This window comes from Crocuta crocuta, unplaced genomic scaffold (genome assembly GCF_008692635.1).
Source record: "Crocuta crocuta isolate KB4526 unplaced genomic scaffold, BGI_CrCroc_1.0 scaffold167, whole genome shotgun sequence".
Taxonomy (NCBI): Eukaryota; Metazoa; Chordata; class Mammalia; order Carnivora; family Hyaenidae; genus Crocuta; species Crocuta crocuta.
The window spans coordinates 11603684-11616710 of NW_027532406.1; positions in this window are offsets into that span (position 1 = coordinate 11603684).

Consider the following 13027-nt stretch of genomic DNA (forward strand, 5'->3'; position numbering starts at 1 on the left):
CGTATTCTTTAAATTTTTTTCATCTTATTTTATTTAAAAAAAAGTTTTACTTCCACTGTAGTTAACATACAGTGTTATTATTAGTTTTCTAGTATACAGCATAGTGATTTAACAATTCCATATATTACTCAGTACTTATCAAGATACATGGACTCTTAATCTCCTCACTTACTTCACTCAACCCCCCACCCCCACCTCCCTTTTGGTTACCGTCTCTTCTCTATATTAAGGGTCTGTTCTTTGGTTTGTCTCTTTTTCTTTTGTTATTTGTTTTAATTATTAAATTCCACATATAAGTGAAATCATGGTAATTATCTTTCTCTGGCTTATGTTACTTAGCTTATACTCTCTAGATCCACACATGTTGTTGCAGATGGCAAGATTTCATTCTTTTTTATGGCTGAATAATATTCGTGTGTGTGTGTGTGTGTGCGCGCACGCGTGCACGTGCGTGCCACATCTTCTTTATCTATTCATCAGTTGATGGACACTTGGCTGCTTCTGTAGTTTGGCTATTGTAAATAATGTTGGAATAAGCATAGAAGTGCATATATCCTTTCAAATTAACATGTTTGTATTCTTTGGGTAAACCCCAGTAGTGAATTAAGATCTTAGGGTAGTTCTATTTTTAATTTTTTGAGGAGCCTCCATATTGTCTTCCACAGTGGCTGCAACCAGTTTGTTTTTCCACCAACATGAGGGATGCATGAGAATTCCTTTTTCTCCACATCCTAACCAACATTTGTTGTTTCTTTTATTTTTTATTTTAGCCATTCTCACCAGAGTGAGGTGATACCTCATTGTTTTGATTTGTATTTCCCTGATGGTGAGTGATGTTGAGCATCTTTTCATGTGTCTGTTGACCATCTGTATGTCTTCTTTGGAGAAATGTCTTTTCGTGTCTGCTGCCCATTTTTTAAATTGGAGTGTGTGTGTGTGTGTGTGTGTGTGTGTGTGTGTTGTATAAGTTTTTTATACATTTTGGATACTAACCCTTTATTGGATATGTCATTTGCAAATACCTTCTGCCATTCAATATGTTGTCTTTTAGTTTTGTTAGTTGTTTCCTTTGCTGTGTGGCAGATTTTTCTTTTTTGTAGTTCCAATTGTTAATTTTTTTTTTTGATGTTTATTTTTTTTTAGTAATCTGTATACCCAGCGTGGCTGAGAGCAAGAGCCACATGCTTTTCCAACTGAGTCAGCCAGGTACTCCCCAAAAGTTTATTTTTGTTTTTATTTCCCTTGCCTCAGGAGACATTTCTAGAAAGATGTTATAGCCAGCGCCAGAGAAATTACTCCCTGTGCTCTCTTCTGGGATTTTTATGGTTTCCGGTCTCACACTGAAGTCCATAATTCATTTTGAGTTTGTGTTTTCTTATGGTGTAAGAAAGTGGTCCAGTTTCATTATTTTGAGTGAAGCCCTCCAGTTTTCCTAATACCATTTGTTGAAGAGACTGTCTGTTTCCCCACTGCATATTCTTGTCTCCTTTGTCAAAGATTAATTGACCATGTAAGTGTGAGTTTATTTCTGGGCTTTCTATTGTGTCCCATTGATCTCTGTGTCTGTTTTTGTTCCAAAACCATACTGTTTTGATTACTACAGCTTTGTAATAAAATGTGAAGTCTGGAATTTTGATACCTCCAGCTTTGGTTTTCTTTTTCAAGATTGCCTTGGCTCTTCAGGGTCTTTTGTGCTTCTCTGCAAATTTTAGGATTGTTTGTTTTAGGATTGTTTGTTTTCGATAGAAAATGCTGTTGGTATTTTGTTAGAGATTGCATTAAATCTGTAGATTGCTTTGGGTAGTATGGACATTTTAACAACAATTGTTCTTTCAGTTGTTGGGCACGGAATGCCTTCCCATTTGTGTAGCCTTCAATTTCTTTCATCAGTGTTTTATAGTTTTCAGAGTACATCCTTCACCTCTGTTGTTAAATTTATTCCTAGGTGTTTCATTATTTTTGGAACAATTATAGATTGGATTGTTTTCTTAATTTCTCTTTCTGCTGCTTCATTACTACTATAGAGAGACTCTATACATTGATTTTGTATCCTGTGATCATACTGAATTCATTTATCAGTTCCAGTAGTTTTTTTTTTTTTTTTTGGTGGAGTCATTAGGATTTGCTATATATAGTGTCATATCATCTGCAAATAGTAAAAGTTTGACTTCCTTCCTTCCTTGGATGCCTTTAAATCTTTTTCTTGTCTGATTACTATGGCTAGGACTTCCAGTAATGTGTTGGACAAAAGTGGTGAGAGTGGACATCTTTGTCTTGTTCTTGACCTTAGGAGAGAAGCTCTCAATATTTCCTTGTTGAGTATGATGTTAGCTATGGGTTTTTCATATGAGGCCTTTACTATGTTGAGATATATTCCCTCTAAACCTACTTTGTTGAGGTTATCAGGGGTAGATGTTGTACTTTGTCAAATAACTTTTTCTGCATCTATTTAAATGATTGTATGGTTCTTATTTTCTCTTGTTGATGTGTTGTATCATGTTGATTGAGTTGTGAATACTGAACCACTCTTGAATCTTGGGAATAAATCCCACTTAATTGTGGTGAATGATTTTCTTTTTCTTTTTTTTTAATGATTTTATTTTATTTTATTTTTAAAATTTTTTTAATGTTTTTTATTTATTTCTAGGAGAGAGAGAGAGAGAGAGAGAGAGAGAGAGACAGCGTGAGCAGGAGAGGGTCAGAGAGAGAAGGAGTCACAGACTCAGAAACAGGCTCCAGGCTCTGGGCTGGCAGTCAGCACAGAGCCCGACGCGGGGCTCGAACCCATGAACCACGAGATCATGACCTAAGCAAAAGTCGGAAGCTTAACCGACTAAGCCACCCAGGCGCCCCTAATGATTTTATTTTTAACCAATCTCTACACCAAATGTGGGCTCAAACCCACAACTCTGAGATCAAGAGTTGAATGATCCATTGACTAAGCCAGCCAGGTGTCCCTCTGAAAGATTTTCTTAGTGTGTTGTGAGATTTGGTTTGCTCATACTTTGTTGAGGATTTTTGCATCTATGTTCGTCAGAGATATTGGCCTGTAGTTCATTTTTTTTTTTTTTTGTGGTGACTTCATGTGGTTTTGGTATCAGGGTAATGCTAATAACCTCATTGGAAGGAGTTTTCCTTACTCTTCTATTTTTTGGAATAGTTTGAGGAGAATAGGTTTTAACCCTTCATTAAGTGTTTGGTAACATTCACCCATGAAGCTTTCTGGTCCTAGACTTTGGTTTGTTGAGAGTTTTTGATTATTGCTGGTAATCAGTCTGTTCAAATTTTCTGTTTCTTCTTGCTTCCGTTTTGATAGATTACATGTTTCTAGGAATTTATCCATTTCTTGTAGGTTGTCCAGTTTGTTGACATATAACTTTTCATAATATTCTCCTATAATCCTTTGTATTTTTATGGTTTTGGTGGTTATTTCTCTTTCATTTCTGATTTTCCTTCACTGAATCTTGTCTTCTTTTTTGTGGTGAGTCTGGCTAGAGGTTTATCAGTTTTGTTGATCTTTCCAAAGAACTAGCTCCTGGTTTTACTGATCTGTTCCATTGTTTGTTTGTTGTTGTTGTTGTTGTTTAGTTTCTGTATTATTCATTTCTGCCCTGGTTTTTATTATTTCCTACCTTTAGCTGGGTTTTGTTTGTTCTTTTTTTAACCTACCTTACATGTAAGGTTATGTTTTTTATTTGGGATTTTTCTTTTTTCTTGAGATAGGCCAGTGTTGCTACAAACTTCTCTCTTAGAACCACTTTTGCTGCATCCCAAAGATTTTGGACTGGTGTCTTTGCATTTTCATTTCTTTCCATGTAGTATTTTATTTCTTCTTTGATTTCTTGGTTGACCCATTCATTGTTTAGTAGCATGCTATTTAACTTCAAAATGTTTGTGCCATTTTCAGGTGTGTGTGTGTGTGTGTGTGTGTGTGTGTGTGTGTGTGTGTGGTTGACCTCTAGTTTCATAGCATTGTGGTCAGAAAAGATGCATGGTATGACTTTGATCTTTTTGAATTTGTTGAATCTTGTTTTGTGGCCTATTATATGAGATCTATTCTGGAGAATATTCCATGTGCACTTAAAAAGAATGTGTATTCTGCTGTTTTAGGATGGAATGTTCAGAATGTATCTGTTAAATCCTTCTGGTTCAGCCACTGTTTACTTGTTGATTTTCTCTTTGGAGGGTGACTGCCTGGGAAGATCCACAAAGTGTACATGGGGGTACTGTTTTAACAAGGTATGCACAGGTCTTCCTGGGACGGGTCCTCCACCACCAGATTGAGATCTCCCAAAGCACAGGGCTCTGGAGTTGTGTTGACAAGGTTTAGGCTAGTCTTCCAGGTGTGGGACCTGCAGCTCTGGGACTGAGGCAAGTGTGACTGTAAAGAGTGGGTCCACTAAAGTTTGGGGGCTGAGCTTGGTTTAAGGAAGTTAAGTAATTGAATGTTGGTGTGCTAGTTCCTGAAGGTGGCTGTGTGTTTAATGTTGAGGGTGGGAGAGGGAAATGGCACCTGCCAGCTCCTTTGTTCCTAGAGGAGTCTCCCACTGATTTCTGCCCCTTTGGGACAGGCTCTCAGATTAGTAAATAACTTTCCCTCCCATATGCTCTAGGCATTTTTTCAAACTACTGCTTCTATGCTTTATCTCTATGGGCTGTTGTAATGTCTTTAATGGCTGGTGCTCACCTTCCTGTTGCCCTCCATGTTTTCCAAGAACTGAGCCACTGATTTTTTTTTTTAATTTCAGGCCTTAAGTTCCTCTGATTGCAAAAACTCATGAAATTTGACCATTCTAGTTTTCAAAGCCAAATGTTATAGGGATTTGTCTTACCTGTGTGGGCTCCACAGTATGATAGTCTGTTTCTCTCCATAGCAGTGGGTCTCCTCCTGGATGGTCCTGTGGTCTGTTTAGCTCCCCACCATGTATCTGGTCTTCCTACCCTCTTTAATGTGGCATCTTTTCTACTTTTAGTTGTGGAGTTTATTCTACTGGCCGTTGGGTGATTTTCTGGGTTGTTTACACCGATTGTTTTGTTATCTAGTTGTATCTGTGGGAGGAGGTGAGTTCAGGGTCTTCCAATTCCACATCTTCCCAGAGTCTCCCAATATATTGTTTATCTTTATTTTTTTTAATGTTTTTTGTTTTTTTTTTATTTCTCGGAGAGAGAGAGAGACAGCATGAGCAGGGGAGGGTCAGAGAGAGAGGGAGTCACAGACTGAAACAGGCTCCAGGCTCTGAGCTGGCAGTCAGCACAGAGCCCGACGTGGGGCCCGAACCCACGAACCACGAGATCATGACCTAAGCGAAAGTCGGACGCTTAACCGACTAAGCCACCCAGGCTCCCCTATATTGTTTATCTTTAAAGTTTGTTTGTTTGTTTATGTGTTTATGTAGAGAGCACAAGCAGGATAGAGGCATAGAGAAAGAGGGGAGAGAACATCCCAAGCAGACTCTGCACTGTCAGCACAGAGCTGGATGTGGGACTTGAACCCACAAACCATGAGATCTCGACTTGAGCCGAAGGCAGACTCTTAACTGATTGGGCAACTCAGGCACCCCTGTATTGTTTATCGTTAGAAAGAACTAACTAAAGAAAGAGCAACATGGTGTGTTGGAAAAATTATTAGAAGTTTGGACTGCTGAATTCTAGTCCTGGCTCTATTATTATTAACTACTTTTGTGTCTTTGGATCCTTATGTAATATGTTTCCAATTTTTTTGTATGGCCCTTGGTATTTGCAGTGGTTCCCAAATTCTCAGATACCATCAGTTTCATACCTCTTTATATATTCTTCTTTCCTTTAGGAACACGGAACCTTTTTATTTTCTTGGTATATTTTATTACTTTACAAATGTTAATTACACTAAGTTGAAATTAATAAAAGATGTGTTGATAATAGGAGAGATTCATAGTTGTGTTGAGTTGTGTGGATGCTTTTTTGTTCATTTACCAGGTTCATTTATTAAGTTCATTTAGCAAGTAATTTCCTGTGCACAGAAGCCATGACGTACATGTGATTAAATTTGTGCCTGGGTGAAATAACATGTTGTTTTTATGTCATAAACTTTTGGGGTTATTCATTGATGGTTAAAACATATTAAATCAGGACTATAGGCCTACTGCTCATTGATTTCTTTGGTAGATATTTGACAGTACTTCCAGGCATTCATAAAGGGAGCTATGTAACTCTTACGATTTCCAGAGGGTAAGATAGTTCTTTATGTGATCTTTTTTTCTCCCAGTTATTTAGACAGTATTTATTGATGACATATTATGTGCCAGGTACTATGTTTCTAAGCATCCCAGACATAGTTCTATCAGTCTTTTTTTTTTTTTAATGTTTTTGTTTTTTAATTTATTTCTAGGAGAGAGAGAGAGAGAGAGAGTGTGTGAGCAGGGGAGGGTCAGAGAGAGAGGGAGTCACAGACCGAAACGGGCTCCAGGCTCTGAGCTGGCAGTCAGCACAGAGCCCAATGCGGGGCTCGAACCCACGAACCGTGAGATCATGACCTAAGCGAAAGTCGGACGCTTAACCAACTAAGCCACCCAGGCGCCCCATAGTTCTATCAGTCTTAAGAGCATTCTGTCTCTGGTGTTTTCATATGTAAGATTTCAGTTATAAGTGGTTTCTCAACCATGCTTAGAAATGCTAACAATACTTATTAAACTTTAGGAATTTCTGAAATTAACATGCATGAGAGGAGGGAACATTAAAACCAAAACACTTACAAACTGTTTCCATGGGCACCTGGGTAGTTCAATGAGTGGTTGAGCATACAACTTTTGATTTCAGGCTCAGGTCATGATCTCATGGTTCATGGGATCCATTCCCACATCTGCTGTCAGCACAGAGCCTGCTTGGGATTCTTTCTCTCTCTCTCTCTGCCACTCCCGTGCTCATGCTCAGTCTTTCTCTCAAAATAAACAGGTTTTTAAAAATAAGTAAATAAAATAAAAATTATGTTTCTAAAATACCAGGATTAGATACAATTGTAAAAACTCAGTAAACTTGTATCCTACCATACTTATGATAAAATTATAATTTTGATTAGGTGTATTCCTAATATTTACATTATCATGGCTATATAAACACTATTTTTGGTTGCCTACTTACTATATATTGACTTAATTTAGTGGGAGATATTTTATATATTACATAGTAATAGTCCTGCATTTCCTTCCTTTTAGTTTCCTATGTACTTGTCTCTAATTTTATCACATAATCCTCAAATTATGTAAAATGTTTTCAGTACATTCAAGTATGTATATCAGGTACCCTGTCCATTTCATCTTTATGTAATCTTCTCTGGGAGATTTATTCCAGACCTCTTGTAATCTTGTTTTGCCATCATACTGGTGATCCTTCCTTCCTTCCTTCCTTCCTTCCTTCCTTCCTTCCTTCCTTCCTTCCTTCCTTCCTTCCTTCCTTCCTTCCTTTCTCTCTCTCTCTNCTCCCTTCCTTCCTTCCAATTAGATTCTTATACTCGGTTCAGTGTCTTGGTTTATTATCTTATATTGGTGGAATATATTATTCATTAATCTCTTTAAAAAGTATTGCCTGCTGGGGCACATGGCTAGCTTAGTTGGTAGAGTGCATAGCATGTCATGAGTTCAAGGCCCATGTTGGGTATATAGCCTGCTTTAAAAAAATGAATAAAAGGGGGCGCCTGGGTGGCTCAGTCGGTTAAGCGTCTGACTTCAGCTCAGGTCATGATCTCACGGTTCGTGGGTTGGAGCCCTGCGTCAGGCTCTGAGCCTGGAGCCTGCTTCAGATTCTGTGTCTCCCTCTCTCTCTGACCTTCCCCTGCTCAAGCTGTCTCTCTCTCTCTCTCTCTCTCAGAAACAAATAAAAACATTTAAAAATTTTTAAAAAAATAAAAGGATTGCCTGTCTGGACATTTTGGGTGGCCTATTCATTTGAAAGGATCTGTATTTTTTTTTTTTAAGATTTTATTTTAAGTTCGAACTTGACTTATATGTGAGTGAATATAGAATTCTAGATTAGAGATTGGAAATGATTTTTCCTCAGAATTTTGAAAACACTCATCTAATGTCTTCCAGATTCTGTTGTTGCTTTGAGAATTCATACGACTTTGCTTTTTTAATCTTTTATATGAAAGAAGCATGTGGGATCTTCTCTTTTGTTTGTGCTTTAAAATTATACAATGACATTCCTAGATATACATCTTTTCATCTGAATACTTATTAGCTTTTTAGGAGCTGCTTTTTAGTCTGGGAACTTTGAGTTTCAGTTCTGGGAAATTTTGAGTTGTCTCTTTAGTTCTTCTTTGGTGTTTTTTTTTTTCCCCTGTCTTTTCCAAACTTTGGTTTGGGATAAGGGACAATATTGGTTTCCTTTTTATCACATCTTTTATCTCCTATATTGTATTTGTTCTGGTTAGTGGGAAAATTTTTACAACTTCCTAATCTTTTAAAAAAAATTTTTTTAATGTTTTACTTATTTTTGAGAGAGGAAGAGGGAGAGCATGAGTGAAGATGGGCAAAGAGAGAGAGGAAGACAGGCTCCAGGCTCTGAGCCCGACACAGGGCTTGAACCCACAAACCATGAGATCATGATCTGAGCCAAAGTTGGATGCTTAACTGACTGAGCTACCTAGGCACACTTACAGTTTTATATTCTAAACCTTCTATTGAGGTTGTTTTTCATTTCTGCCATCACAGTTTAATTTCCTAAAATTTTTTGTTTTCTAGCAAAGTATTTTTTGATAGCTTCCTAATTCTGTATTTTGATTGCTACATTTATCTTGAAAATATTAATATTAGGGTTTTGTTTTCTTCTCCCTTTAGAATCTTGTTGTCTTCCAGTCACTTTTTTCTGTGTAATTCTGTTTCTGTGTTTTAAATTTGATGTTTTCCTTACGTGAAATATATGGTGATTCTTTCTGACTACTCAGATTTAGTAGCTCAACACTTAAAAAGTACATTGGGAGCTCTGAACACATGAACAATGGTTGGTTGGTGACTGTACTTTTACTATTTGGAGATCAGGCTACTTTTTTAGGGAACACCTAATGTCTGTGTATTTAGTTGTGTTTTATGTTAAACAGGTCACATTTACCAGAGAAAACTACCAGTCTTTTCCTTCTCAAAGTTTGTACCTATTGAGGTAAACAAACAAAGCCAAATGTTGCAGGAGGGGTTTGGTTCTCAGCATATTTCAGTATGTAAACTTCCACTTGGTTTTCCAGTCCGTAATCTCTGCCTTCAGTTTGCTTTAATATATGCTCCTCTAGTCAGAGACCCTCCAGTAACCTTTTTCTAGGGGGAAAAAACCCTCCATTTCCTACAAAGAATGAGGAGGCAGTTGTTAGCCATGGAGAGATCTGTGTGTCTAGCTGCTGCTTAAAAAGACAGTATCCTTCTTATTAGCCTTACTTTCCTGTCAACCAATATTGAACCATTGTTGGTTTCTGTCCTGCAAATTGGAGTGTTTATCAGCTTTCCCAAGTTCTGGCATTAGCTTAGCCCTCTTTTATTTCATGAAGGCGACAACCACTGCTATTGCGGTTATGTTAATATTAGTTGACTCTGCTCATTTTTCTAGTCTTTTGAATTTTTTTGGAATCTTAATTTTATCATCTGTTGTGTTATTTTTCTTTGCATCCTGTTGAGTCAACTGAGTATCTTGATTGAAGTGTGAGGTTAGAGCCCTGTGCAGTACTTTTGAAGACATTCAATCAGGTTTACTTTAGTTCTTGGTTAATCCTGTAAATTACATTTTTTTTACCCAGCTGTGAGTTTATGTATTTTTTTCTTTTATTCAAAAGTGTATTCAGGATCTTTTTCTAGAATATTATAATTTTAAAAATTTAGTGTATTAGTTACACTAGCCTCCCCTAAAAGAAGAACTTTATCAATGAAGAAAAAGCTTAGGATCACTGTAGTGAAATAAAATTTGCTCTTGTTGTGACCTTTTTCTTTTTTAGTGCTTACAATCCAACTTGTAAATAATTATTTTTGTACTTTGGATATAGATCAACATAAATAGATTGTCAAGAGCCTTTCCAACTCAAGGGTCTCTTTTTGATACATAATTTTCTAACAGAAAAGTTTCTCCATTTCCCAAACCAGTGCATTTTAGAAATTATTTTCTTATGTTTTACATATTACACACATTAGAGTTGCATGTCTAATTCAGACCTGTAGACAGCAGTGTAAGCAAAAACTAATTTTAAAAGTTAGCTAGGTATTCTCTTACTGTCTTCTTTTCTCATTTCAACTTCATTTACTTTTTAACTATGTTTCTTCTACCTTTTCCAGTTTTCTACTCAATTCTCCTTGGTGGAGAAGATGGATGCAAAAGAGGAGGTGTGAGTAGTTCTTTATTCTCTCTGCATCTGTTAACATCACATCATCTTTCCCATGCAGTATTCTTGTTTCTTCTTATTAGTTCGTCCTCTTACATTTACACAACCAGTAGGTTTGTTTGGTTTTCCTTTGTATTACTTATAAAGTTTAGTCTATTCTGCAATATTATAAATAAGGTTTATGGCATTCATTCATAAATATTCTTAGTTATATTTCCCTCCTTCCATTATTTATATATGTCCTTTTAAAATCAGAAAATAGCCATATTGTTTCACTCACTCATCAACTTCATTTATTGAGTACACTGACATTTATTAAATTCCCCAGGTATATCAGGTCCTGAGATAATGATATTGATATTACTTTTACTAGTAGAATTCATACTTTCATAGGTAATATCTCCTCCCATTTCTTACTAGAATTATCCATATTTATATAATTAAAAACTGTAACTTTGCTTTTTGGCCTTCCATCCACATTGTTGAATACTCTTGCTTTTGAAGCAATGTGTGATATTATAAAATTAGACTCAGGTTTAAGTTCTGGCTCTGCCATATGTTAACTGTGTGATGTTGGATAAATCACTTAATCTTTCTAGGTTTTACATCTCTCAGCTATAAAATGTATATAGTATCCACTTTGTAGGGTGAATTGAAGAATATAGATGTTAAAAATGAATTTTATTGCACATCTTTTGAAATATGATTGTAAGTCTCTTTGGAAATAAGAACTATATCATTGATCCTTATCCATTGCAACTAACAGATAGCAATGACTCATACTTTTGGATTGAATTTCCTAAAAAACAGACCTAAAACAAGTGTTAATGTAGTTGCTGTTTCTTTTCATATCTATGTACTGCCTCTTGGTCACAATTCTCCTATAACAGTGATAAATTGTGTGCACCTGACAGTATAACTTCAAAATACATGAAGCAAAATATTACAGAATTATAGAAATTACATATAGGGAACTTTACAGTCATAGTTGGAAATTTTTAACACTCTTCCCATAGCAGTTTGTAGAACTACATAAAAAACCCAGCAAAGACACTGAAGATTTGAAAAATATTATCATTCATCTTGATTTAATTGATATTTATATAGCACTACATTTAATGCTGTAATATACATTCTTTTCAAGTGCACATGGTAAATTCATCAAAAGAGACCATATGCTGGGTCATGAAACAATTCTAAATAAATTTGAAAGGATGGAAATAATACAAGACTGTGTTCTTGGACCATAGTGGAGTTAAATAAGAAATTAGTAACAGTGTGATGTCTAGGGGAAAAATTCAGATGTTTGGATATTATACAGTACACTTCTAGACAATTTGTGGCTCAAAGAAGAAAACACAAGGGAATTTAGATGTTATTTTGAATGATAATGAAAATGTAGCATATCAGAATGTGTAGGTGCATCTTCAGGGTTTAGAGAGAAATTTGTATCTTTAAATGCTTGTTTTAGAAAAGAAGGAACATAAGGGGTGCCTGGGTGGCTCAGTCAGCTGAGCATCTGACTTTGGCTCAGGTCATGGTCTTGCGGTTGATGAGTTCAAGCCCCGCATTGGGCTCTGTGCTTATAGCTCAGAGCCTGGAGCCTGCTTTGGATTCTGTGTCTCCTTCCCTCTCTGACCCTATCCCGCTTATGCTCTGTCTCTCTCTGTCTCAAAAATAAATGTAAACATTAAAAATTTTTAAAAAGAAAAGAAAAATCAATGACCCAAGTGTTTGCCTTAAGAGAGAAAAAGAAGTGCAAATAAAACCCAAACTAAGAACAAGGCAGGAGATAAAAATAAGATTAAATCAATGAAATAGCATATAAATGTGAATAAAACTACCCTGAGGTAATAATTTCCACCTGTCAGATTCTTCCTCACTCCCCTCTCTTTTTTATATAAATTTTTTTCTTAATGTTTGTTTATTTTTGAGAGAGCATGCACAAGCTGGGGAGGGGCAGAGGGGTGGGGGAACTGAGGAACTGAAGCTGCTCCACACTGACAGCTGTGAGTCTCAAGTGGGGTTCGAACCCACAAACTGTGAGATCGTGACATGAGCTGAGGTCAGACCCTCAACTAACTGAGCTACCCAGGTGTTCCCCTCCCCCATTCTTTCAAATCGACAACACGATTTGGTGAAACAGTGGAAGAACGGGTACTCTCTCACACGTTGTCTGTTGGAATACAAAATATTACAATCTCGTGTATTGGGAATTTGACAACATCTAGCTAGGTTAAATATTCATTTACTCTTTGATCTAGTAAATCTCCAAGGAATATATCTCAGACACAGACTGTCATAAATACAAAATGACATGCACAAGGCTACATTCATTGTAGCACTGTCTGTATAATAGCAAAAGACCAAAAGAATACAAGTATTCATCAGTAGGTTTCTGATTGAATAAAATATGGTTCATTTACCCATTGGAGTATTATATGGGTGTAAAAGTGAATGAGGATCATTTTCTATGCCATGATGGCCAATACATAATGCAGCAAAAAAAATAAGATATAGAAAAGTTCATAAAGTATGTTACTGTGTATCTAAATATATTTGTGTATATGTACCTTTCTACTTTTATTTATTTTTTAAGAAGTTTTTAAAAAATTTTTTTAAGTTTATTTATTGAGAGAGAGGGAGAGACAGGGTGGGAGAGGGAGGGCTGGAGGGAGAGAATCCCAAGCAGGCTCC